The sequence below is a fragment of the Triturus cristatus genome, chromosome 2_2 (genome assembly GCF_964204655.1).
Source record: "Triturus cristatus chromosome 2_2, aTriCri1.1, whole genome shotgun sequence".
NCBI classification, from domain to species: Eukaryota; Metazoa; Chordata; class Amphibia; order Caudata; family Salamandridae; genus Triturus; species Triturus cristatus.
Genome location: NC_140582.1, coordinates 18,444,852 through 18,470,508, shown reverse-complemented (window position 1 = coordinate 18,470,508; position 25,657 = coordinate 18,444,852). Strand labels below are relative to the sequence as shown.

The window sequence follows — 25,657 nt, the reverse complement described above, 5'->3', positions numbered from 1 at the left end:
ACCCCGGCGGACACGTTTATAGTTATAGTGACAATCGTGGCTCAATGGATGCGTCTGCCTACAGTGGAGCAGCAGCAGCTGCTCCTTAGGGGGAGCCAGGGCGTCGACCCACCACCTGGCTCTGCCACTAATTGCTTAGTATGTACAGCTTTTACATGAAAACAAATGATCTCAAGGATCATTTATTTCCATGTAAAAACTGTACTATCTCATTGCAAGCAGGTGAGGGTTCCACTGGCTGTACTGCGCATGTGTCAGGCGGGGGCTGATCCAGCTCTGCCTCACACAGTCACAATAGTATCTGACATGCTGCACTAGCGTAAGGCAGTGTAGCATGCCAGATAATGGAGATTCAGGGCTTGCCAATCATGTGCCCTCTCATCCTATCAGAAGTCCGAATAGAGAAATAAGGTGTACCGCGGTACTTCCTACTCTATTCCGTCTTCTGATTCGATGAAAGCTCGTGGGCCTACCTCTGTTGTCCGGTTCAAAGTTAGGAGACGGAGGAGTCTGGAAATATGGGCCTGACCTGTTAGTCGGATTGAGGAAGCAAGTAAGTTTTGCTTCTCGGCCTCCAAATATTGTGCTTTTGTCTCTATGCCAGGAGTGCATGTGTATGCCTGTGACTGTGAACGTCTTTGTAAGTGTCTGTGTGCGTATGTATGCTTTTACGAGGGAGTGCATGTTTAAATGTGTTCATGTGCGTGCGCACTTTGGAAGCCTGTTCGGTGGGAGGTATTGGGTCCGGGGGGTAGACAAGTTTGGGAGCTGGAGTCATAGAGTTGATGGGACTGTAATAAACTGTGTATTTTTTATACAGTTAGCTAAGTGAGAAAAGCAAACATGCTGCTGCAGAAGCATTACTATTTATACCAGATTTCTGACTGCTACTTGGGAGGATTGGTTCGATTGGAGAGAGAGGCCTGCCTTCTTTCCTGTACCTGTACCACAGTAAAAATATATCAAATGAAAATAAAGACTTTGACCAATTCACCATTAGATAATTATGTTTAGGAGCAAAGGGGACAAACTCAGACCCAGGTTTATTTGCCAGGAAATCAGGAGATGATGCTCTGTGAATTGCATGTCAATCATGTCTCATTGTTTTGGAGAGTTTTGACATGTGGAAGAAGTGGAGGAACGGGAATATTGAAATTTGCGTTCTGTGTAGAGGCCCACTTAAGGAAGGGGTGGGGTTCCTTCGTTATAACCCCAGCTAAATGTTAAACAAACCACAGAAGTGTATAGGCTGTTGGTCATAAAGTTGGACTGCGCGTGAGAAATATTTAAACTGTAACATTTTCTTTCTAATCCCTTGCTCCTACGTAAAGGCTATTGCAGATTTCCTTCTTCCAAGCCCATCACTACACAACCTTTGTGTGGTCTCACTTTGGCATATGAATTGCCCTCAGCCATTTTAGGTTACCTGTGAGGTTTAGCCCCATTTAATCTTACCAATCAGCCGGACAGGCACCAAGGGTTCAGGACTAGTTAGCTCAGCAATATTTAACCTCCAATGGAATGCTCCCTGTTTTTTTTGTTCTTAACCAGAGATCATGTGCACCACACTCTTGAATATGAAGATACTCCAGTAAGTGGAGTCAATTCAATTCAATTCAAAGAATCTTTATTCGAATTATAACAATTCATAAAAGCACATCATATATTCACATCAAAGAAAAAACAAATTCCCCAATAATACATGTGAGTTAAAATACATCATTATTTACATTTCCATAGTTCTGCGCGCATAGACAGCTGTTTTTAAAAAACTACAAAAACGGAAGATTATTTCCTCGTTTCCAAGTGCTAACAATACCTCATAAGATTTGGTTAAACTAATTGGTCTAAATTTTTTAAAATAAGGGATTAAGAACCGCTTTGTATACATTAAGTAAAAATTACAGAAAAAAAAGAAGTGCAAATCGCTTTGTTTACTTTGCCCATTACAGGGACAGCTCGTCATAAGTGCAGTTTCTTGGTACCCCAAAGGGAAATTTAAAAGATACCTAATAGTCCCAGCCCTCAGACGACATAGAAGACTTCTTTCCCAGTTTGTCAATTGTATAGTAAGATATAATGGGAAGGGATTTCTGGTGGCTGCTATTTCCATATACCTTATAACTGTTGGTTTCTCTTTTTCCCTCCTAAGTCTTTTTTGGCAGAACAGTGCGCTTAGTGCCTCTTTTAATTCAGATTTTTTAATTTTACTGGCATGTGTGGGGTTAATAAAAATATTATCCATGCCTATTTCTCGCAGGTTTGTGTTTATATAAGATATCCACGGGATCTTCAGCCCCCTATCACAATTTAAACAATCAGTTATTATCTCTTGTGTGAGTAGCGCGGATTTGTTTGTCCAGACCGAGTGCCAAAATAGTACTGGTCGGGAACTAACAAAATCTGAGATAAAATTTAAATCTAATTCATTATGTGTGATGAGATTGGATGTGAAAATTGGCACATTTAATAATCTCCTGCAAAACCGGTTCTCTACCCGCTGGATGGAGATGCTGTTCCCGATGCCCCAGACTTCAGCTCCATAAGTTGCCACTGGCACACATTGGAGTTTGAAAATCTTAGCAATTGCCTTTGTTACTCCCGACCTCTTAGGTTTCGGGATGCTTAAAATTGAGTTTGCGGCCTTTGAGAATTTGCTCGTGGCCTGGGCCAAATGCCCAGACCACGAGCCATTCGCAGCAAAGGTCACACCCAAATACGGGAAAGTATTGGTTGCGATAAGTTTTTCTCCCCCGACTTGTATGGGGCTCAGTCGCCGTTTCCCTGGCCCACATGCCATTATGAAAGATTTTTTAAAATTGACTCTTAAGTCCAAATTATCCATAAATACAGTAAAATTAAGAACCAGAGAACGGAGCGAGTTCGGTGTGCGGCCCATTAGCACCGCATCGTCTGCGTACAGAAGAGTAGGTATTGCTTTGCCATTTATTAGGGGTACGTCTGGTTTGGACTTTGCAAGGTAGTTACTAAGCCTGTTTATATAAATAATAAAAAGCAGGGGTGCTAAAACGCACCCCTGTCTAACTCCTCTTCCAATTTCAATGGGTCCAGACAATTCCCCGCCTACGCCTATTCTCACTCTAGATTTTAGGTCCGTATGTAAAAAAGCTAAAAAGTGGACCAGGGTCGTGTCCATCCCATACTCTAATAAAATAGTCCAGAGTTTAGACCGATTAACCAAATCAAAGGCGGATGACAAATCCATAAAAGCTAAATAAATAGGGACAGAGCGGGCAATATTATATTTGTCAATAATTAGTTTGAGGTTGAGGCATTGTTCCACTGTGCCGACCCTTGATCTAAATCCTAGTTGGCAGGGGGATAATATCCCAGTTTCCTCTGACCATGTAATCAATCTATTGTAGATGACACGACCTAATATCTTCAGTGTGTTATCTAACAATGAGATTGGTCTGTAGTTTACAGGATCCGACCTATCCCCTTTCTTATAAATTGGGACTATTATACTAGTACTCCATGTTTCAGGCATTGGGGATTCAGGAAGACTGTTAAAAACATTCACTAGTATGGGTGCCCAGAGATCAGGTTGCCATTTAATAAGATCTATTGGGAGACCATCTGTGCCGGGGGCCTTGTTACCAAGGCTCTGTGCAATTGCCTCCTCTACTTCTCCTTCGGTTATTTTTAAATTAACAGGTGTTTCAGGAATATTGATAAGTGGGTCTTTTCCCGGGGCAGCATAAATTTTTGCAAAATGTAGTTCCCAGGAACTAGCAGAGATAGTACAGCTGATTGGTGTAAGTTGTTGGCCCATATTCCGAAGTTCTTTTACTGCTGGCCAAAATAGATTGCTCAATTTACTTCCTGCGGTCAGAGCCAGGGCTTCCCAGCGTTCGCCCAGGAGCATAGATTTCCTTTTCTCTAGGGCTAATTTATAAATCTTCCTTGCTTCACTAACTTTTGCCCTGACTCTAGGAATTTCTATAAGGGTCTTACGTAGGTTCCTATTTGCAGTTGAGCAACTATGATCAAACCACCTGGGGTCTTTAGGGCTCTGAGGGGCCTGTACCGTCAGCAAAGACCTGACTGAGGCACATATTTTGCTAAAATGTGTTATGATTAGCTGGCCACCAGTTGTTTGGTCTAGGCAGAGATATATGCTCTGCTGATTATCCCCTAACAAAGATGCCATAATTTTTGCTCTATCTATGCCAATCCATTTTAGCCGCAATTTATCAGTGGATACGCTTAGATCCTTTGCTCCCTGCGTCGATCTATAAACCGGTTTGGGGGCTAATTTAAGTGTTACAGTTACGGGGTTATGATCCCCAAAGTCAGTATCCACCGTGTCAGTTTCTACTATACAATCAGCCATACCAGGGGAAACAAAAATAAAATCAATAGTGGAGGTACTAGCTGGTCCTCTATGTGTAGGTACCTGATCCTGCGTTAATTTTGGTCCATGATCCTTTGTGTTACTAAGAATGTGATCTAGGAGAGCTCTCAATTCCCGACCCCTTTGATTAGCAAGATATCCATTTTGCTGTTCCGCCGATGAAATTATTGGGAGCTGCGCGTTGAAATCCCCAGCCACGACAATTTCAGGCCCACCAATTTCTCCCTGACTATCTACTAACTTGGAAATGAAATCAGACAGTGCTGTAAAATTCTTGTTTGGAACTGATAAAAAATCATTATTGTAAAAATTTATCAGAACAAAAGGATTTTTTTTTTGCTTATACTCAATAGCCTGTATGTTGACATTATCAGTCTTAATGGCCCTGTGGTTTCCCCCGGCCATTATACTGAGGCCAACGAACAACCCACCAACAGCCCGACCATGTAGCGATTTATGCGCTGGGGTGTTATAACAATGAAACCCATCAATATGCAGATTATGTGGTGCCCAAGTTTCTTGGAACATAATTATGTCGTACCTTGTAATTAACTCCACCCAGTCGTTATTTTTTAATCTGGGTTCAAGGCCTGCGACGTTCCAGCTAAGTATTTTTAGGTCATATACTTTATTCTGACCTAATTTTGGGGGTTTTATAAGATTACTCTTAAAAGAGGGCAAGGCTGTAAGTGGTTTTTTAGTGGTCAATGGTTCGCTAAAGACCACCAACTGCTCTGGATTTACATTAGTCTTACCCTGGTTCCCAAAGGTATTTACAAAAAATGAGTTAGGGCTAACTGGCCACTCGTCTGCTAAACTCAGGGTTGCAGGGGTCTGCTCTTTGGTTATTACACTGTTTTTTGGTTCAAGTGGGTTGACAGTTTGCCACTCGTCTACTAGGCTCAGAGTTACAGGAGTGTGCTCTTTAGTTGTTACGCTGCTTTTTAGTTCAAATGGGTTGACAGTTGGTGGTATCAAAATCTCTACAAACGGTCAATCCACGCCCTCTAAGCCTTGAGAGTTGAGGGCGTCAAAGCGGTTATAAATGGGTATCCTGTATTGCCTATCGTAGTAGTCAATATAGTTAGGGTGTCTATCCTCGTATAAGGGTGCAAAACGGGGGTGACATCGAACCATGTGACGATTGTCATAATGATCGAAGTCCCTATTTTCTTGAGTAAAGTTCCATGGCAAGTTACTTTGGGGGTGCTGGGAGGGTGGGTAAAAATAGGTGAGATCCACTATTTGAATTCTACTATCCAAACCATGCTCCCTCCACCCACTAATATAACCTGCCAAGCGTCTGTCTTTAAAATTTACAATAATGCAGTCTCCTTCATAATCCTTTTGTCTCTTGCCCACCCAGTTCAGTCTCCTAACATTAAGTATTTGGCCATTTAGATATGGGGGAATAGGTCTATGTTGGGATAGCCAATGGCTTACCTTATTTTTTAATTCAATATAATTCTCCAACTTGCCCTCTCTTAAAGTGGGTACTCCTATCATAACTGCTGTGAAAGGGTACGATTCTGGTGGCAGGTCAATACATGCGTTCTTACTAATTAACCTCAATCTCTCAGATTGTTCCTCAGTGGTATTTCTATTACTGGTATTACTGTTGATACAGATCCCGTCTTTCCCAATAGTGTGCTCTGTGCCAACTATTCCAGCCTGTGCCCCGGAATGGGGTTGTACCTCAATTGCTCCAACCAAACTTTTTTGGGGAGCTATTTGCGGTATCTCATTGCCATTATTTGATAGTGTAACTTGCGGAGCTAATTGCTTATATTTACTAGTGTCCATCACGTCTGACGGGATTTCCTCATTGATCCGTTTGTCATTGGCATTATTTTTGTTCTGTAATGAAGAAAACTTAACAAGTATCGTCATAATTTCATTGTTTTGCTGTTCGATCTTCTCCAGCCTTTCCCCTATTGTTTTTATCCTTTCAATAACGGGGAGCATGAGTGACTTCATTAACTGTTCCATTCCAGGCATTAAATTCTTCATACAAAGGTTGTTAGGACTTTCCTGATTACAAGGGATGCTGGCAACAGTTTCTTGGCGTGTGTTTCCCAGAGTTGGTACTTTCTGTAATTGATCTGTGTGTATTATAAGTTGTACTGCCTTGTTGGATGTTCTTGGCGCAGAGGTACTATTTCTGCCCTGCCCTAATCCATGTTTGAGCCTTGTATTTTTTGATTTTGCCCTTGGTTTGTTGACAGCCTTCGCCTTTCTTTTGGGTTCCAGTTTGTCTGTACACCCTTTCTCCCTCGAAGGGTTACATGGGATGACTGTGTCAGGTATGTTGATATCATCATTAATAATACAGTCATTCGTCCCCACTTCGCCTTCTGAGATGTTGATGAGTGATGGAGATTCTGTATTTGTTTGGATGTTTGGTGATACTGACAGCCTGCTTTCCTGGGTTATAAAATCAGGTGGGAAAGTTTGTTGGGTTATAAAATCAGGTGGGAAAGTTTGTTGGGAGAGTATAATTTGGTTTGTCTCTCTTACTGGGAAGCCGGCAAAAGAGGCCATGAGAATAGAGTCCTGAGAGTATGCAGTAGTAATAGAATTATTTGCATCGATATTTAAGTCTTCAGTTGGTTGCATCGGTGGGCGTATGCTTGGGGGCAGTGAGAGGCGCCTTTCCGTATTCTCAATTGCGTTGGCCACAACTCCTATAGTTCTTTGTAGCATCCTGTCTATGGCAGTGATGCTAGGGAGTGGTATATTGGCCTGGGCCTTTTTCCTAGAGATTGAACGAGTTGCCATTGGAGTATTTTTAATCTTACTCATATTATTCCTACTTAATATAGACGTCCCTTAGATAGTATAAATAAGGCGATAGAGAATCAAGGGATTTGTGGGTCTAGTGTCTGAGATGGGCGCAACAACTGGGAGCTCAAGCCCAATCCAAACAAGTTTAATCTCACAAGGGCCACTCTGTTCCAACTACCCACACAAATCAATCAGAGAATTAATAGACTTCCAAGTGCGTCAACTAAGTGTCTCATACAGTCTCAGTGTTCGCCTTCCACTGTGTTGGTACCTAAAGTTGGAATCCTGATGATGTGAGCAGGGCAGAGTAGGGCAGATGGTACGGCCACGATGCACAAATACCTAAACGTCGTTAATGAGGGGAAACATACAGGCGTAAAATGACCATGGGCCCACCGGCAACACTTACGAGTTTGATGATCTACAGCTGATGTCAGGGACGTTGCCCAGCCCGGCCTTGATCGGTCCTTGACGGGCAAGGACGGGCCCGCCCTTGGCCCGGGCTTCGCCCGGGCGCGGCCCGCGCGCGTCCCGCGCAGCGGCTCTTCGTCCCAGCCTTTAACCCTCCCCGGCGCAGCCTGATGACGCTGTAGGCAGGCGCCCGGGAGAGGGAATGCTGGGGATGGTAGTTTTCTCGTGAACCGCCGTTCCCCTCACGGCACTGCAGCAGGCTGCCCTGAAGCTCCGGGTAGGAGAGCCGTTCCCCTCACGGCTGTCGAGGTATGTGGTGACTTCAAGGGTGCCCAGAAAGCCAAGGTTAGCGCGTCCCTTGGAGTCACTTTGGTTGATATTTGATGTACTTCTCACTCTCTCCTATGACTGATTCGTTCTCCATACTCCCTTCCATACCTCCTCCTGGATATATTTTCTTTCGCCACTCTCTCTATCTTGTTTGTCCACTGTGTCACTTTCTGTCCTCTCATATATTTCTCATCTCATCGGTTTTTGTCTTCATTTCAATGTCTCCCCTTTTTATTTATTTCACTGCATGCTGCCTATTCTGTGGTCATTGTTTCTGTTCACTATGGTGCTTTTAGCTTTTTTTATACCTATTTTTCTCTTCTCTTTACCTTTATCCACATCTTTCATGCCTCTCATTCAGTTTCTAACGTAATTTGAATACGCACTCCCTCTTTTTACTGTGGCACACCGCCCTTTTCTTTATCCATGGACCATTCTCACCCTTTTCCTGCCACCATAAACTGTGTGTCCTTTTGCCCATTTCACTCTGTCATATCTTCCATATTTCTCTGGTGTAAGCATCTTGAAAGGGGTTCTGTAATTTGGTGTATGAATTTGTGCTCCACCACTTTAAATGTTCAACATCTACCACTGAACTGCAGTGGAGACTGCTGCGGTATACTACATTTGCCAATGGAACATGCTGCATCGCGGACCACTGGCTATTTTGAACTGTGCGGTGGGCGGAGTGTGACACGCCATTCACAGCCATTGGATAAAGTCAGAAAGTGAGACCGACGCAGACCAATCTTTTCTCCCCCTGCACAGAAGACTGCCTATGCGGTCTACTTATATGTGGCGATTTGTAAATCAACTCACTTGCGTCCAGGAACATCTGTTTTTCACACCTTCCCATCTGTCAGCTGCTGTTTTGATCCTCTGAGAGCTGCAGTGACATACTGTACAGGGAGCAGGGCCCCTGCCTTTACCCCTGAGGAGCTGGAGACCCTGGTAGACATGGTCTTTCCCTGTATAGGTAGCTCTTTGGCACACCAGAGGAGCAGGTGAGAACTATTTATGCAGAATGTACTCGGCTACGCCAGGTATCCATATACATGGGGCAGATTGTGGCAACGAGACCCCACAAGCTTCAGGGTTATATTTGTATGAATCTGTGTTAGGAAATGTTAAGGGATTATGTTCTGGTGTATGTGTGACAGTACTGTTATGTACTTTACATCATACTTGTCATGTTCATACCTTGCCATAGGCTACACACATAGTATGGGGTTTTCTAAGCAAGTAGATATCTCTTTTAGCCAATGTTAAATGTGCAGTCTTTTAGTGAAAGATGTGCTGGTTGTCTAGCTGTATGATTGCCTAAGGAAAGGCACCTTAATCAAACCTGCTTGCAGTTAGACTGTCATATGACTGATGCTTACATTATATGTGCACAGTTTTCATCTCAAACATGTCACAAGCAGATATTTGGTAACAATTACCAGGCATGTTGGTTTCGTCCCATTCACACTGGCACATATGGCATACGATGCACTGCATGAAATCTGTTTTTCCCAACAGTAACACATACAAATGTAGTCTGAGGTCCAAATATGTAAAACACATGTCCACTGATCCTCAGAGTGGGATTATCAAGTTACACACCTGTAATACCTTACATTGTCATCCTAAACGTTGATACAAGTCAATAACAGGGTAGCAGGGATGTTTTGGACAGCATGGATCAAGTAAATTGTCCATACTATTCAGGTGTCCGTCCAGGGCTGCACTGCTACTGTAGCCGTCAAGAGGACACAATGGTGTGCTGGGTAACCTGGTAACATCTCATAGACCATATGTGGTCTGGTCCCAGCCTACGTGATGTAAGTGGGCTGGTGTACTGAAAGGTCAGGATGCATTAGCAGCTGGTGTGGTGGCAGAGTGGTGGGGCGGGGACAACGACGGAAGGTGGGGAGGAAAACAGGGAACAATATGCATTAAAAATCAAATACAAAGAACTTACCTGCCGACCGATGCTCTTTACTGTGTCCTCGCTGATGCAGGCTCTGGATGCGGACTCTTTCCTCCTGGCGCTTTCCTCAGCTGACTCAGGCAGAAAGGGAATGACTGCCGCCATAGTACAATGCAAAACCAGCCAATCCGATTGGCTGGAGCAGGCTAACCTAGCGCTAATTTTGAGGCTGGGGGCTGCGGTTTAAATCCCTCGGCTACTTCTCAGCCATGGGATTGCAGGCTCTGAAGTGCGCAGGTCAGATTGGTTGGCTGTAGGCAGCCAGCCAATCTGACCTGTGCACTGGGAGGGGGCTGCATTACTAGTGGAATCACACTGATCAGCCCCGCCCCCTGCCACCGCGCTGTAACAGCACGAGCCTTGAACACATCAATAAAATGGTATTTATTACCATTTTATTAATGTGTATCCCTGCTGCACTTGAAGCAGGTGGGGCGACGATCCTCCACCATAATGGAGGAGGCGCCGATGTCAGGATGGAGGGTGGTACTAATGGCACCTAAACATGTAGTGAAAATGCTTTTTGTTTTGGTCTTGTTAGATGGTTAAACTAGCTGTGTACTACCTATGTGACACCCTAGGAGGTGATGAACATCTTGCATGTCTACTAGGTGTCTCAATCCATTGCGTCAATACTGGTCAATGTCCATCAGAAGGTGTTCCTGTGGAGGACCATCACCCAGAAGGTGCGGACCTTTGGGCTCATATGTCGGTAAAGTGGCTACTGTCAGAAACGGTGGCAGGACTTGAGAGGCTGGAACCAAAAGATCGCAGAGGTTCAGTTGGGCCTGTCACCCCCAAGCAGAAGTGGCACACGCCACACCCTGACGCCCCTAATGGCCCGCATATTGGCGGTGGCCTACCCAGACTTCGCTGGGCAGGTGAGACTCAAACAGTAGCAAGGAGGCGTTGCGTATGGGCCTTAGTGAAACACTGTGCATGACCATATATGTTTTATTTCAGGCAGTTCTTGTTACTTCAAGCTTTAAGGAGACTTCTGATCAACGTAATGGGCAAATTGTTGAATGTGAAGGTATAGTAGTAGGTGCTTGGTAATGTCCATTCACTATGGTCCATGTAAGCAGGAACTAAGCAGACTACTATCAGTTGTGCATTTCCATGGTAGAATGGCCACATGGAAGCACAATGTCCCAGATGACATACATTATGTCTTGAAGTCATGCGTGACAGTGGTCCTGTCAAGAATTCCTGTCATGCGAGGGGAGGAAAACGGTAACCAGCGAAAACGGACTACATCTCCCAGGATGCTTAGCGGTTGAGAGGTTATGTAAACAGGAGAGCTGTTACATAACTCAAGGAAAACACGCCCTTATGTAAACAGGAGAGCTGTTACATAACTCAAGGAAAACACGCCCTTATGTAAACAGGAGAGCTGTTACATAACTCAAGGAAAACACGCCCTATAAAGGGAGGAACCGGGAGGTACAACGCTGTCGGATATTGTGTTTACACCAACGTACCTGCTTAGTGAAGAGCAGTGTTCCGGAGTGGTGCTCCAGTAAGGCAAGAACGGAGGTAGGTCGAGTCGTTACTCCCTGGGCCGTGTCTTGCCCCATCGTCACCTGTGAAGGACCCGGAAGCTCTACCGGATAACCATTGAGCTTCGCTTTTTGACTCGGCTGAGTCAAAGCGCAGTGGCGCTTTTTGCTGGTTGGAGTCGTAACTCCCAGCCCGACCAGAGATACAGGGACTGCCAGCTGTAACGCACACCAGGAGGTGTTTGCCGCGTTACAGACTCGGAAGTCCACAGGATCGATCGAGCGGCTGCTCTCGGTTCAGTCTTCTTTGCTTGTGATTGGGGTATCGGTGACGCATCACCAGGAGGTGACACCGCGTCCCGGTGCAGTCTGAGGAAGAGGTTGAGCCGCTGCTCCCTTCAGGTAGAGACCCCGGCTGGGTGTTTCCCTGACTCCTCGATTCTCCCCAACACTCTTCGTGCCCCTCACAGCCTACCGATTGGCATTGTCGGCCATTTCATTTCTGCCCTCTGTTGGCATACGCCGGGATCGGCGTATATGCAGAGGACGGTTAGGACCATCCGTGCTGTGGGCTGGTAACGTACTTAGCCTGGACGATTCCAGTGACTATAACCTTTGTTTATTCCTTGTATTGTTTTTGCCTTCATTAAAATAACTAAACCTTCACAAGTGGTTGCGTTCTCATTATCGTGTCTGTTAAACGATCCTGAGACGTTCAGGGCGTTACAAAATATCCGACCGTAATAACACTAACTGTCTCCCGGTCGATAACAGACATGGCAACACTTGATGATGTGCTGGCTGCTTTAACGACCGTGCAAATTGAATTGGCTGCCTCCAGGCAAGAAACAGCCGATGTAAAAGCCAGACTGGATGCTATCCAATTGGACCCGCTCACGCCCAGCACCTCCCTCACGAACCAGACCCCTGCGGTAGTAGTGGAAATGCCGGTAGCCGTCCCCTTGGCAACACCAGAGAGGTACAGTGGGGATCCTAACACAGTGCAGGTATTCCTCACACAAGTGGCGCTACATTTATCGTGCAAACCAAGGGCGTTCCCCACGAGTCAGGCTCGTGTGGCTTTCCTTATATCCTATTTGGCTGGAAACGCGGCACAATGGGCCGTACCTCTGGTGAGCAGGGACGACCCCATCTTATGTGATTGGGGTGCTTTTCGCGAGGAATTCCTGAAAGTCTTCGACAGAAGGGCTGACTCGTACACGGCGGACCGTGAAATGCTTGAGTTGAGACAGGGATCCAACGACCTGGTGCAGTATCTCAACGCGTTCCGAAGGCTGGTTGCGGAAACCAAGTGGCCTGTTGCTAAACAGACGGCGCTCTTCCATCATGGGCTGTGCGATGAGCTCAAGGACGCCGTGGCTCATATTGACCCACAACCCAAGACATGTGAGGGCCTTATCAACCTGGTATTACGGCTGGAACATAGGCTAAGTGAAAGAAAGGGGGATCATGGGAGAAAAGGAAACTCCCTTCCATCCTATGTGACAGTGGGAAGTCCTGAAACTTCCACCGCATCCAAGGGAGAACCCATGGACATCGGCGCAATACGAGCGAGCCTCACAGCCACGGAGAAAGAGTCACGCCGTAAACAAGGATTGTGCCTATATTGTGGCAAAAAAGGCCACTACGTAAGTGAATGCCCTGCCAAACCGAAGACGTCACGTTATCGGGCCAACCGGTCGGTAACAGCCGTGGTGGACGTACCGGCGGAAAACTAGAGGACTCCCAGACCAAAGAAGGGGCATCTCGGAGTCACTCATCCATCCCTTCACTTTCCAACTCGGTCACTAAGGGACAACGACACCTGTTTCTCACGGTGCACGTGGGAGTGCATGACCAGTGGATACCCGTTGTGGCCATGGTGGATTCAGGGGCCACTGGCATGTTTATGGACCACAACGAGGCATGCAGGCTAGGGCTAGTGCTTCTTCCCAAAGCTGTACCCGAAGACGTCTATGCTGTAGACGGAAGGCGATTGGTGACGGGGCCCATCGGGCAGCACACGGGGGGTCCTTCCGATGAGATGTGGGAGGAACCATTTGGAACAAATCGATTTTAACATCATCCGAGCGCCCCAATATGGCGTCATATTGGGATTGCCGTGGCTACAGAAACACAACCCCTCTGTGGATTGGCCAACACATCGCATCGAACTGACGTCACCGTATTGCATCCTTGACGCAGATGAGAGCGGGAGTCAGACGGTGGCTACAGCGGCAGAAAAAGATGTGGCTCTCCCCCAGGCTTATCACAGTTTTGAGGATGTATTTGATGAGGTGAAGGCGGAAGTGCTACCACCACATAGACAGTTTGACTGCCAGATCGACCTGGTGCCAGGGGCCAGCGTTCCCAGCGGCAGGCTGTATGCCCTGACGGAGCCTGAAAACGTGCATCTCCGGGGGTACCTGGATAAACTCCTCAAGCTAGGATTCATCCGCCCGTCCAAGTCTCCGGCCGCCTCGCCACTCTTCTTCATCCCGAAGGCTAATGGGGAGCTGAGAGCCTGTGTGGACTTTAGGGCATTGAATGCGATAACCATAAAGAATCGGTACCCCTTGCCTCTCATCAGTGTACTTCTGGAACAGGTCAAGAAAGCTCGTATCTACACCAAGTTGGATTTGAAAGGGGCATACCATCTGGTGCGCATGAGGGACGGAGACGAGTGGAAGACCGCCTTTAAGACCAGGTTCGGCCTTTTTGAGTACCTCGTCATGCCGTTCGGTCTGTGCAACGCCCCGGCAGCCTTTCAGTACTTTTTGAATGAGGTATTCAGAGAGGAGTTGGATATCTACGTGGTCGTATATATCGACGACATCCTCATCTATTCGTCCAGTGTGGAGGAGCACGTACACCACGTCAAAGCTGTGCTCCAAAAGCTGAGGGAAAACATGCTGTTTTGTAAACTCAGCAAGTGTGACTTCCACGTCACATCCGTGGAATTCCTCGGAGTGATGCTGAGTCCAGAGGGACAGGAGATGGCAGAACGAAAGATCAAGGCGGTGAAAGAATGGCCGGTGCCCCAAAGCGTGAAGGACGTCCAAAGTTTCATTGGCTTCGCCAACTTTTACAGGCGGTTTATAGATGGATTTTCAGGATTGGTGGCCCCAATCACACAGCTACTGAGGAAGTCCAAGGAGTTTGTCTGGTCCCCTGAAGCGAACAAAGCCTTTGAGGCCCTGAAAAGCGCCTTTGGTAAGGCGCCGGTGTTGGCTCACCCCGATCCGGATCTCCCCTACGTGGTGGAAGCGGACGCATCGGATGTGGCGCTGGGGGCTATCTTGTCCCAACGCAACCACGACACAGGGGTGCTTCATCCCGTTGCGTACATGTCCCGCAAACTCAACGACGCCGAACGCAACTACCATATTGCGGAGAAGGAGCTTCTCGCAATCAAGGACGCCTTCACCGAATGGAGGCATTGGTTGATGGGGGCAAGACATGTGGTATCGGTGTACACGGACCATCGGAACCTACAGTTCATGATGGCCACAAGACACCTTTCTCCCAGGCAGCTGCGGTGGATGATCTTCTTTGCGGGGTTCAACTTCCGCATCACATATCGGCCGGGGACGGAAAACCGGAAGGCGGACGCCCTGTCCCGTCAATCTGCAGTTAAGGAACCATTGCCTGCGACCGAGCATTCCATCATTTCCCCGAGGATGGTATTGGGGGTTATCCAACCGGATACTTTCCTGAGGGGAATAAAGAGAGGGATCAGGTCATTCGCATGGCGGAGGTGGCTCCTCAGTCACAGAGAATGGCAGCTGAAGGATGGGATACCCCTGAAGGGCAGGTGCCTATTGATACCCACGCCTAGGCTAAGGAAACAAGCATTCCTCTGGTGCCATGACTCTCCATGCGCAGGTCATTTGGGCTTTGAAAAAACGGTGGCTAGCATGGGACGGCATTTCTGGTGGCCAACCATGAGAGTGGATGTCAGGAGGTGGGGACAGGAGTGTCCTACGTGTGCTACCATGAAGGCCGACCATGGCCGAACCCAAGGGCTCTTACATCCACTTCCGACCCCGGATAGACCATGGGATAGCATATCACTGGACTTCGTGGTGGGCCTACCGGTAGACCAGGGGATGACGGCGATACTGGTGGTGGTGGATTACTTGACGAAAATGGGGCACTTCATCCCCTGCAAGAGAGTCCCTACGGCCGGGGAATTGGCGTCACTACTCCTAAAGAATGTGGTACGACTGCATGGATTACCTGGGGTGATCGTGTCGGACCGGGGGTCGCAGTTTACTGCGCAATTCTGGAAGACTTGGTGCACTGCGCTGCATGTTAAGACCGCCCTGTCCACCAGCTACCACCCTCAAACGGACGGCCAAACCGAGCGCCTGAACCAAACGCTCAAACAGTATCTGCGATGTTTTGTGGACCAGGGCAGGGAAGAATGGGTCGACTTGCTATGGGTTGCAGAGATAGCCTATAACAACGCCACTCACAGCTCCACATAGTCATCTCCGTTCTATAGCAACTATGGCCAACATCCCAGGTTCTTGCCATTTCTACATCCGTTCAGAGAGGACAGGATTCCCGCCACAGCGGACAGGGTGGCACACATAAAAGACACGTTGATGCGCTCAAGGGCTGTCCTAATAGAGGCCAAGAGAAGATACAAGGCTGCGGCAGACAGGAAGAGAAGGCCCGGGCCACTGTACCGCACTGGAGACTACGTCTGGATATCCACAAGAAACATGAGGTTTCGAAAGAACAGTGTGTTCCATCCCAAGTACATGGGCCCCTATCGAATTACCAAGTGTATGGGTCCCGTGAACGTGAAGGTGTGCTTGCCCCAGTCATTGCGGATACACCCTGTCTTTCATGTATCATTGCTCAAACCAGCACCCTCCAAGCCGTCTGGGACACCTAGGCCGGTATGCGTGGAGTCGGAGGTGGAGTATGAAGTGTCGGGCATACGGGCGTCCAAATGGCGCAGGGGGAAGCTGTGGTACCTGGTTGCGTGGAAAGGCTATGGCCCGGAGGAGCAGTCATGGGAACCTGCTGAAGGGGTTCATGCTCCGCGCTTGGTCTCCTTGTTCCATCGGCGTTTTCCTGCCAGCGCTGGACCCGTGGGGAGCCGCTGAGAGGGAGGATGTACTGTCAAGAATTCCTGTCATGCGAGGGGAGGAAAACGGTAACCAGCGAAAACGGACTACATCTCCCAGGATGCTTAGCAGTTGAGAGGTTATGTAAACAGGAGAGCTGTTACATAACTCAAGGAAAACACGCCCTTATGTAAACAGGAGAGCTGTTACATAACTCAAGGAAAACACGCCCTTATGTAAACAGGAGAGCTGTTACATAACTCAAGGAAAACACGCCCTATAAAGGGAGGAACCGGGAGGTACAACGCTGTCGGATATTGTGTTTACACCGACGTACCTGCTTAGTGAAGAGCAGTGTTCCGGAGTGGTGCTCCAGTAAGGCAAGAACGGAGGTAGGTCGAGTCGTTACTCCCTGGGCCGTGTCTTGCCCCATCGTCACCTGTGAAGGACCCGGAAGCTCTACCGGATAACCATTGAGCTTCGCTTTTTGACTCGGCTGAGTCAAAGCGCAGTGGCGCTTTTTGCTGGTTGGAGTCGTAACTCCCAGCCCGACCAGAGATACAGGGACTGCCAGCTGTAACGCACACCAGGAGGTGTTTGCCGCGTTACAGACTCGGAAGTCCACAGGATCGATCGAGCGGCTGCTCTCGGTTCAGTCTTCTTTGCTTGTGATTGGGGTATCGGTGACGCATCACCAGGAGGTGACACCGCGTCCCGGTGCAGTCTGAGGAAGAGGTTGAGCGGCTGCTCCCTTCAGGTAGAGACCCCGGCTGGGTGTTTCCCTGACTCCTCGATTCTCCCCAACACTCTTCGTGCCCCTCACAGCCTACCGATTGGCATTGTCGGCCATTTCATTTCTGCCCTCTGTTGGCATACGCCGGGATCGGCGTATATGCAGAGGACGGTTAGGACCATCCGTGCTGTGGGCTGGTAACGTACTTAGCCTGGAGGATTCCAGTGACTATAACCTTTGTTTATTCCTTGTATTGTTTTTGCCTTCATTAAAATAACTAAACCTTCACAAGTGGTTGTGTTCTCATTATCGTGTCTGTTAAACGATCCTGAGACGTTCAGGGCGTTACAGGTCCCAAACAGGCCACTTGTCATCGTAGTCTCTCTTCTCGGTGTTATGTGATGCAGGACCACTTGCATGTGTCATGCATTATAATGCATTCTGGTAGCAGACAATGTGCAATTTAACCCTTTGGTAAGTGGGGATTAATATGTATTATGAGAGAGCTAACACCACTGGTGCTATATGTTGTTTAGAATAGATGATGGCGGGTGTTAACTTATGTGTACTAATGTCACATGTAAGACTGTTCCATACATGCAGTGAGGGACTTCAAGTATCCTATCTGACAACTTGACAATTGCATGTTTTTGCCAATGTGTACATGAAAACATGTCTGTGATAGACTTACAGAGTAGGTGTTACCTAGTAACAGGGATATAAATACATGGATGGGAGAGTAACACATTCCCAATGGCATTGATGGGCGTCATAAGCTAGATCCAACATGTTGATGCCAATACATGCAGAGGTTGAAAACTAACTGACCTGTCTTGAATTGTAACTTAGCATACCACTGAGAAGTGTATATTCAGTCAGGTGGGATGCATATGTGCATCTATGGAGGGTCAATATATGCTTGATGAAATGTATCAGGAAGGGATAAGCTGACATGTTGGGGTGAAATGTGTCCATCAGCAGCAACTACTAGCTTGTGATTAGAGTTGCCATAAGATGGTAAGTCACATGATTACTCTTCTGTTATGGACAGGATTAAGGGCTCTTTGGGCCTGGCGGTATTCTAAGCCACATGTCCTTTCACTTTTCTGCAGTCATTGACATTGGCTGAGTAAATAAGGTGAGCTCACATGCATCACTGTTGACTGTGTGTTTTCTTAGGCAAACTCATGTACAGTGGTCCTCAGTGCTGACATCGCACACTACTTGGAGACACATTTTTTCCTGTCAACTCTTCTATTCTACATGTGACTTTTATATAAGGTACTCATGTGCAACTCACAACTGAATCCTCTGTCAGTGGACAGATGGGTAAGTGTCTTTTGGTAAGTGTGAACATTGTGGAATGGGCTAATCCATGCCACCTTCATCTTGGTAGTGACATTTTGCAGTAAGTTAACTGTAGCAGGTGGGCTCCAGTTCAACATGTTCAGAATTAGAGACACCTGACCATATGCTGGTTGCAGGGACTAGCGTGCATAGTTAGTTTTGCATTCCATGTGTATTATCCCTTTGATGAAATGAGGTAAAGATGTTATTCTACAAGGGCCTAGGTTGTAAGAGTAAAGATATTTGCTGGTACACACATGAGGGTAGATTTGGAACAAGGTCACACATGCAGTTGTACTAGACTGTGTTTATCACACCATTTTGTGTGACTGTGTACATGTCATGTAGCTTTCAGGCATTTGTGCTATTGGCTATGTATGAACTGATGTACTCGAAGAAGAATATATTTATTGTTTGGTTAATTAAAACCTTTACAAAAACGTAGATCATATGCATAACGACTAATGTTAAAAAATCATATAGCAAGATAAAAAACAGTGCACTAATAATATGGATAAAATGTGTTTAAAATTTCTCTCGATTTTTTTTAAAGTTGCTGTACTGGTGTTATTGGTTAACTAAAGTGTGTGAACCTGGTTAAAACCATCTCAATGTTTAGTCCAAGCCAATTCATAATGAATTAATGTCGCTATGCTTTATGAGCGTAAGTTGTACTTCCATGAGGGTGAGGCTGTACCGACAGAGCCTCGCGTCAGGGGATTCACTCAAAGTTCAATTTGCCACTGTGCCCTCATCTCTGGCCTTTCGTGAGCAGTGTGGGTCCGTGTGGCTGGGTTTGGTCGCCCAGTCAACTCTACTCCTGGTCCGGTTTGACATTGTGTGTTATTGAGCGGAAAGGAATGCAAATTCATGGTTGATTTTTAACGTGCAGTTGTTGCTTGGACAAGAATGGTTTTAATTGAGTGACTCAAAAGAATGCAAATTCATGATTGGTTATTGACCTGCAATTGAAGTTTAGACAAGGATACTTTTAATATAGAATTCCTTTGCATGTGCCTTTTTTGCACTGTCTGATTTGCACTCTCCCTCTTTATTTGTAACTGTTTATTTACTAATTGGAGAAACTTTGTTGCCCTACAAGCAGACTGCAGCAATTGGCTGTTCAAAAGTGTCATCCATGATGATCGGCAAGATCTGATCTGAAGAGACCGGAGTGCTGGTAATAATAATTGCCATCTCAGCGGACCAACCTCAGGGCAGATGCACTATATGTGTAATACAGTTTCTTCAGAAATGCCGCAAAGCCTGCAAAGGGGGTTTGGCCATGTTTGTTTTCAAGATGGGACCTGATCTTTTTTTTCCAAATGCTCCCTGGCGAATAAGGAGAAGGGAATGCTGTATTGAAGGAGATTGCTTTTCCTTACCAACTCAACTTTTTTAAGTCACTAGGCAAGTATTTTGGATGCATTGTTAGCAACTTTTTTAAAGGCAGCATAACTGATGTTAAGGTCCCATAATTCATTCATTCAGTTTAAGCGAGGTTAGTGCCTGTTGAAACGCTGTTGGCCAGTTGTTTTTGGATTTTGGCTGACTCTTTGTTTCTGTCCAGCATACGGCGGCCAGCGATTCTGGCAGTGCAGCTCTCAATCTCCAGCACAGTTTGGACAGTGCAGTCATCCTAACCGGGGATTGATGGAATAAGCCAAATTCCAATCGCACCTGAGCCTGAGAGGTGAATCATGAGATGCTGAAGATACATTTAAACAGAGTGGATGGCTGTTGATTCAAAGTAGCCACGTCTGTGCCCTTTAAGAGTTCTGAACCATAGGTGAGGGTTGGTAGAAACTTTGCTGTAATTACTTTTAACAACTGATGTAGTCATACCAGTACTTATTGTGAAATATGCAATTGTGTAATGAGTTGTGTTATGACCTGTTTGGCCAGTATATAAATGCTATAGCAGTTAACCTATTTGTACTTTGTTTTACAGCATCACACTAGTACAGCCAAGGAGACAGGGCCACGACTGTTGGATAAGCATCTAGCCACAGTTGTTCAAGTGCACGCAGTGAGCTAGAGGGACCCAGTGGCTCAGAAGGTGATGGGAGGGTCACGGAGTAACAGACTGACACGACTGCAATATGATCATCTCCAGAGTTGACCTCCAGTGAGCCCTCCCAGATGGTGGTGGATCCCCCTGGACCAGCGTCTGTAGCATCAAAGTCCACCAACCCCCTACCATCTCCTTCCTCAATGCTGCTCCCCAGCCAGCTGTCCGTGCCTGCTCCCCTAAAAGGGGAGGAGTCTCCTTTGCGCCAGACACCTCAACCCCTGCCTCTGTCTCCCCTGCTGCCCTCTGTGTGGAAGCTATAGACCTCCTGAGGCAGATCTCTGTGGGTCAGACAGCAGTGCTGAATGTACTCAAGGTGCATAGCAATCAGCAGATGCAGATGGTGTCGTACCTGAAGGGTATTCACTCTGACATGTCTTTCCTAAAGAGATCTTTCCAGGCTCATGGCAGCCTTCCACCAATCCCAACTTTCCAACCCCCTCCTGCCTCTTCCCCATCCACAATCCCTATACTTGTTCCTACCGAAAGCACACGCAAACCTCACCACGCATCCACATCAACATCCATACGCAGCACACAAAGACATAAGACAAAAGACAGGCACACACCCACTGAGCATGCAAAAGACACCCTCACTACCATATCAATTGACATACATGCAGACACTACACCCACTGCAGCACATACATCCACTATAGACATACAGGCAGACACAACACCAGCTGACACAGACACCAAACTCACACCAGAAGACACAGACGCATCACATCCCTCTACCTCCAAGACCCCAACCCTTGTCTCACCTCGACCCCAGTGTGCCCAAAAACTATGCGTGATTGCCCTTGACCTCTTCCCTATCCCACCTGCCCCACACCCTCCCAAACAGAGTACCTTGCCACCCCTACCATACCCTTCAACATCAACCCCAAAATAATCAGCCCACCCCCCCTACTAAAACCCAACCTACCACACAGGTCCCCATCCCCTGCTAAAACCAAAAAGTCCTCTTTCCCACCCCAACCAAATTGTTCCATAGGGAAGAAACGTAAGAAACCAGCCACCCCTCCCTATACCCTTATCCATCCTTCATTGGTACAATATGCCTTAAATGGTTAAACCCAGCCCTCCCAAAACCGAGCCTTGCTCTCCCACAGACCCAGCCGACCCTCCTAATCCAACCCAACCCACTCTACCTCCACCTTCTGGTGCCTGGCTTGCCTACTAGATGCCACTTCCTGGGGGATATGCCCGCCCGTGGTTTGAAAGGCAAGTTTGGATGGCCAGCACAGTGCTTGCCCACAAGAGTTTAACTTTGACTGGCCATTGACCTTTGTTTTTGAAAGAACAATTATTTTGTTATAACAAAGCATTTACCTGGTTTTGTATTCCTGTGTCCACCCATTGCTACTGATACAAAATGTTCTTCTTGTGTAATTTGGGATATGTAACTACAGTTGTGTTTGTTTAACTATGATAGAATATGATATTTCTGTAGGTAAGTATATTGTGACCTAGTGGGAAATATGGACTTACAGAGGCTGACAGTCAATGTTCACAGGATGTCTATGTGTGGTGGGATCTAACTGGCCAGGCATTGCATTGGATGGTCTATGTGATCAAGAGTATTGCAGCATACTTTAGGCAGTGGCCTAGTGTGTCAGCGTCCAGTGCTTCCTGAGATGTAGGCTGCATATGTATTTAATGTTGTGCAAAGTAGGAATTTGTTCCTGCATACTTGGGGTTGTTGTGTTGTCATACATAATAGGTATTTTCGATGCACATGTATCTAATGCAATGTGTATATTTCCAACTTTCCTTTACTAGATATGTGACAATTGCTGTTGCTGCTGTGTTTATTGTTATGTACTTCCAATGACACATTTGCCACATGTAGATGCCACTTTGTGACAAATCCCATAAGTCCCAGATAAGACTTATTCCATCTGTCCACATGGAGACTTGAAAGCAGGTGCAATATGGACTGGTTCTTGGCCCTCTAGGCTTATAGGAGTTCGCCTGTTTTTGGGAACCCATATATGCAGTGAGTATATACACTTTGGGCATCTGCAGTTTTTGAGCTTGGATAGTGGGAATCCCATTTACGTGGCCTGCCTTTTTCTTTTGGGTGATGTGTGTGGGGCCATTACAGTGCTTTGTGAGTGAAGCTGTGTTTTCTTAACTGAAATTTCAATACTGATGTATGTTTAAGTTACAACATGACCTAGCTTATGGTAAGTGATTGTGTGTTACAGGAGTTGATTGCTATTTCAATCATGGGGGGACTGTCTTAAATGACATTTCATTGCATACATATGTACACCAGCTTCTGAGCTTTACTCACAGTTAGAGTATGTACATCTGTGCCTATACATTGCCAGTGACCTGGACACAGAGGGCATCATGCAGATGTGATACAGATTTACATTCTGTCTTGTTGCATACATGGCCCCACAATATATCTTTCGCCCAGGCATAATATGCCCCTATCCTTTTCCATGGTCTCCAGCCTCCAAGGAGGCGTATCTAGTATCAAAGGGCCATGATTGTTGTAATATGTGGGACATGGTTGTCAAGGAGTGTTTTGTGTCAAGTGATGTAGAGTGTGTGTATATGTTCAGCTGGAATGTATCACCTGCAAACACTGACACATACACACGCTCTCTGGCTTCTGGGTTGTGGTAGTGTGGATCAGTGTAGGGATTTTTGGGTTTGAAACTAGTTTATCTTGTTCGTCACAAAAGGAGTTTGAGTGGGTTAAGATTACCTGGATTTCGGGGAGCTCTCAAAGGAGAGTGTATTATTTCCATGAGGGTGTATTTTACAGACATGTAAGCCACATATATGTGATTGGCATTTTCTAGCACACATGTTGTATTTCTTTACTTCTGGCATTTCACAACATCTTGATAAGTGATAGCACACATAACATTGTACATAAGAAGCAACATTTATTGTTATTGGCAATAGTTATTAGTTGCAAATCATTTTGGTGACACAGGTGTGGCTTTATTCCATAGGTGTTTGTAGTAGATTCAGTTCTGACATGAGGAGATTTGAATGCAGTGTTACAAATATCTCTGCTGTTATTTCTGGGGCAGTGGTAGGTGATGCTGCTACAAGTTAAGCTTTCTGTCTATTCCTGAGGGTGCTGCACTCAATGGAGAATAGGTGGAACCCTTCTGTGCAACTTCGTTCTTAACCTGCAGATGCTATGCACTAGCATTCCCCAAACCACTTCATGGCCTGCTATACATCTGTCAGTGCTAGCTCCTTCACTGTCCCTTCATGCCCCCTAATTAGGTACTTCTCAAGATATATCTTTTCACCCTGACGCTGTGCAGCAACAACATCCTTCAAGCACAGCAGAAGCTCAGCTGGACTCTCAGTCCTTGCTCCCAGCAGTGGAAAAGAGGGTATTTGGGTCAGGGAGGATGTCCTGTGCCAGTGTATTAATATCTGTAGCACATACTTATTTATTTTATTTATTTTCTTTTATATAGCGCGAACCAGAACCAAAGTAGGGTAACAGAGCGCTTTACATAGTGATCAGGGTATGAGTAACACAATTAGTACAAACATAGCATACAGAAAAATAAAACCAACGAATACAAAGTAACAACATAGTGTAACAGAGTTCGGAGGGTAAAGCAAGGTATAGAGCTGTTTTGAGCAACGAAAGTCAGTTCGAGATTGGCTTCGAAATATCAGTGTACAGAGATTATAGTCAAGTTGGAGGTTATAAGCTGGCGTGGTGTTGTGCAGACTTTAAGGGAGGAGTTTGCTCATCAAGAATGATTTTGCTTCTTTTTTGAAGAGGGGTGTCGAGGTGATTTTTCTGATGGATGGCGGAAGTGAGTTCCAAATTCTTGGCGCTGCTCCAGAAAAAGCTCTGTTGGAGGTTTTAATCTTGTTGAAACATGAGGGTTTCAGGAGTAGATTATCTGTGCTCCTAGAGTGTCTGTTTCCTCCCGATAGTGTAAGTGTTTGGGCTAGGTATTGGGGGGGAGTTGTGGTGTAATGCCTTGTGAGTGATGCAAGCCATCCTTAGTTGAATACGAGCTTCGTAGGGTAGCCAGTTGAGTGCCTTTAGGTGTGGCGATATGTGGTCAAATTTCCTAGATCCAGTTATGAGTCTAGCTGCGGCGTTAAGACAGGCTTTTAGCGGGGCGGTAGAGATTTTGGGAAGCCCTGAGAGGGTAGAGCATCCGTATTCCAGCCTCGATATAACTAAGGATTGAACTGCCGTTTTGAGGTCTGGGTTCTCTATGAATGGCTTCATTTTTCTGAGGTAGCTGAGGTGAAAGCGGGCATTTTTAGCCATCAAGTTGATGTGAGCTTGCATGTTAAGGTTCTTATCCAGTGTGATTCCCAGTGATATTGTGGAGTCCACCAACGTTGGTGTGCAGTTCAGAGCAGTGATCATTTTGGTCCACTCCTTTATTTCCTTGGAGTTATTGGGGGGAGAGATTAAGAGAAATTCCGTTTTTTGTGAGTTTAGCTTGAGGAAGTTGGTTGTTAACCATTGGACGTTTTTTTCGAGAGCTAGATTCATTGTCATTATCTCTTCCATGGAGGTGATCTTAATGTAAAGTTGGGTGTTGTCCGCGTACATATGGTGGGAGATGTTCGCCTGCTGAAGTAGGTCGGTAAGTGGTTCGACATATAGGTTGAATAGTGCGGGGGATAGGGTAGAGCCATGTGGTACTCCCAGTAGGTTAGGTGAGGAGAGAGAAAGAATCTTGTCGGTCATGAACGATTGTGTTCTGTTTTCCAGAAAGGATTTGAACCAACAAAGGACTGTGCCAGATAGACCCATCCTGTTTTCTAGTCTTCTTATAAGTTTGTCGTGATTGACAGTATCGAAGACTGATGAGAGGTCAAGCAGAACTAGTAGGCAGATTTTATTGCGGTCAAGAGCTAAGAGGGCGTCGTCTACTATATGTAAGATGGCTGTTTCTGTGCTGTGGCCAGGTCTGAAACCCGATTGGTGGATGTTTAATAGATTGAAGTTTGCGATGTGTTGATTCAGTTGTTGCTGAACACATTTTTCCAAGACCTTAGCTAGCATGGGGATGTTGGTTATTGGTCGG

General features: G+C 46.3%; 1 protein-coding gene across 1 annotated transcript in view; it reads left to right on the top strand.

Moving 5' to 3' along the window:
* The first annotated feature begins 467 nt into the window (after nt 1-467).
* The window catches only part of TEX15 (testis expressed 15, meiosis and synapsis associated), a 1,045,473-nt gene continuing 1,020,283 nt past the window's right edge, over nt 468-25,657 (top strand). Inside the window, exon 1 of the mRNA XM_085640942.1 lies at nt 468-553. The gene's annotated coding sequence lies outside the window, so the exon portion shown is untranslated. The remainder of the gene's footprint in view (nt 554-25,657) is intronic.